Raw genomic sequence first — 3,268 nt, 5'->3', positions numbered from 1 at the left:
CATGAGGCTGGCGATTCTGCTCATCAGGAACCCCCAGAATGTGAGACTCCACCCTGCGTCACTGTAGCCTGTTTCCCAGATGAGCAAACTGAGGCTCAGAGAACAGGGGCCTCATCCACAGTGGGTGGTGAAGAGCACACCAGAACTTGGACTTACCCGATGTCTGCTGCTGTGCCCTCACGCAGGGGTTGAGGTGAACCTTTCTGTGCCTCGGTTTCCCCTCCTGGCCACAGAGCTTCTAGAGCCACAGCCACAAGCGTGATGGACGCTGCTAACAGCCCCGGGTGCTCGAGGACTTGGGTGCCACCGTCATTAATGCTCAGGCTGGGAGGGAGGTGGGATACTGCAAACCATAAGTGCCTGGCGGGCGGGCGGAGAGGGCCGACAGCCGTCCCTGCGAGGGGCTGGCCCCCACCCCATCACAAGATCATAACAAGCTCTGGTTTTTGACGCTTAGGTGGCCACGAGGACCACCCAGCGCCAAGACCACCCACTCGGGTGCCCCCAGTTCCTCCTCATGTGGGGAATAAACATCGTTCGTTGCTTCTCCGGGCACCTGTGCTGCTCTCCCCGGAGGCCCGGGTGGGAGGCCAGGCTGGGGTGACTGGCTGGAGTCGGGAGTGGTCAGGCTGCCTCCCCTCCGCCATCCACTGGACCCTAATGGGGTCCTGGCTGCGGGGCCCAGGGCCTGGGCACTCCCTTTTTCTGACCTCATCTTCCTTATCTACAAAACGGGCCGCAGACTGGGTGCAGTGGCTCATGCCTGTGATCCCGGCGCTTTGGGAGGCCAAGGTGGGAGGATCCCTGAAGCTCAGGAGTTGGGAAACCAGTCTGTGCAACATGGGGAAACCCCATCTCTACGAAAATAAATAAATAAATACACACATACATACAAAAATTAGCCACGTGTGGTGTCTCATGCCTGCAGTCTCAGCTACTCAGGAGGCTGAGGTGGGAGGATCACCTGAGGCCAGGAGTTCAAGACCAGTCTGGGCAACACAATGAGATCCCATCTCCACAACAATTTAAAAAATTAGGTAGCATGGAGCCTCATGCCTGTGGTCCCAGCCACTCAAGAGGCTGAGGTGGGAGGATTACTTAAGCCTGGGAGGTGGAGGCTGCAGCAAGCCACAATCGCACCATTGCACTCCAGCCTGGGCAACAGAAACACCCTGCCTCAAAAAAAAAATAATAAAAAAATCACAGAAGCCCTGGGGGAGGCCAGGTCGGGGCGGAGGAAGCCTGTGAGTGATAATAAACTCGCCCCATGCCTCCCTCCTCTCTCCTGTCATCCACGCTCCCTTTGGAACTTGAGCTGGGGAGAGGCAGGGATGGGGGATGCTGTTGAAAGATGCTCACAGATCGTCTCTAGAAGCTTCTCTCATGCCTGGAGACAGCCACTGTGGACTCCAGACCCAGAGGGGATGCCCCACAGCCCCTGGTGGGAGCCAGGACTTGAGCCCAGGGCAGAGCTGTAAGCCCCAAACCCTGGCAGGGCGGTCGGAGCTGGGGAAGAGACCAGCCTGGGCAGACGCAGCTGGGCGGGGTGTCCTTAATGACCCCCGGACGCCTGTGATCCCAGCTTTTTGGGAGGCCAAGGCAAGAGGATCCCTTGGGCCCAGGAGTTTGAGACCAGCCTGGGCAATACAGCAAGACCCCCATCTCTACAAATAATATAATAAAAAAAGTAGCCAGGTATGGTGGTGTGCACCTGTGTTTCTAGTTACTCAGGAGGCTGAGGCAGGAGGATCGCTTGAGCCCAAGAAATCAAGACTGCAGTGAGCCATGATCACACCACTGCATTCCAGTCTGGGCAACAGCAAAGGACCCTGTCTCAAAAAGAAGGGCCACCCTCATTCTCCCTGGGCTGCTCCAGATGCAACTCCTGACGCGGCAGGGCTCGCGCTGCTTCACGCCAGTGACCAGTGGGGCCTGGGAGCGGCCTCAGTTTCCCCCTCTGCACAGGGAAGGGTGTCTCCTGTGACTCAGCGCCCCTCCCCCCCAGACACATGTCCATTAGGGGGCATTGATCACTCCTGGGCCGAAGCTCTCCATTTCTGGATCAATGAGGATGGGGGAGTGAGGGGCTGTTGGGTGGGCAGGCCCCTGGGAGGCCTGGGCAGGGTCTCTCCCTCTCTCAGGCTCTAAAGGGAGGGATCTGGTCTGAGACATTCCAGACTCGAGCGCAGAGCAGGTGACTCTGCAGTTCTGGCCTCGGAAGCCACTGTCTGAGCCCCGGAATGTGCACGGCCAAATGGACAGGGAGCCACTGGCTGTGGTTTCTGCTCCACCAGGCGACCGTGCAGGAAGGCCCAGAGCTTGGGCCCAGAGCTTGCCAGGCACGGTGGCCCACGCCTGTGATCCCAGCTTTTTGGGAGGCCGAGGCAAGAGGATCCCTTGGGCCCAGGAGTTTGAGATCAGCCTGGGCAATACAGCAAGACCCCCATCTCTACAAATAATAAAAAAAAAAAAGTAGCCAGGTATGGTGGTGTGCACCTGTGTTTCTAGTTACTCAGGAGGCTGAGGCAGGAGGATCGCTTGAGCCCAAGAAATCAAGACTGCAGTGAGCCATGATCACACCACTGCATTCCAGTGTGGGCAACAGCAAAAGACCCTGTCTCAAAAAGAAGGGCCTGAAGAGCTTTTCTGAGGGTGCAGCAAGACGGCAGAGGTAGAGCAGAAGAAACGGACCTTCCGCAACTTCACCTACCGCGGCGTGGACCTGGACACGTCCCCCGAGCAGCTGATGCAACTGTGCAGTGCGCGCCCGCGGCGGCTGAGCCGGGGCCTGGGGCGTAAGCAGCCCTCGCCGCTGAAGCGCCTGCGCAAGGCCAAGAAGGGGGCTCCGCCCATGGAGAAGCCGGAAGGGGTGAGGACGCACCTGCGGGACACGCTTATCCTGCCCGCGATGGTGGGTAGCACGGTGGGCGTCTACAACGGCAAGACCTTAAACCAGGTGGAGGTGGCCGGGCGCGGGGGCTCAGGCCTGTAATCCCAGCACTTTGGGAGGCCAAGACGGGAGGATCACCTGAGGTCAGGAGTTCGAGACCAGCCTGACTAACATGAAGAAACCCCATCTCTACTAAAAATACAAAAACAAAACAAAACAAAACAAAAAACAGCCGGGTGTGGTGGCGCATGCCTGTAATCCCAACTACTCAGGAGGCTGAGGCAGCAGAATCGCTTGAACCCAGGAGGCGGAGGTTGCAGTGAGCCGAGATCACGCCAATGCACTCCAGCCTGGGCAAGAGGAGCGGAACTCCGTCTC

This window comes from Colobus angolensis, unplaced genomic scaffold, assembly GCF_000951035.1.
Source record: "Colobus angolensis palliatus isolate OR3802 unplaced genomic scaffold, Cang.pa_1.0 Scaffold64, whole genome shotgun sequence".
NCBI lineage: Eukaryota > Metazoa > Chordata > Mammalia > Primates > Cercopithecidae > Colobus > Colobus angolensis.
The sequence above is the reverse complement of the archived record's forward strand: the minus strand, read 5'-3'. Positions refer to the sequence as shown.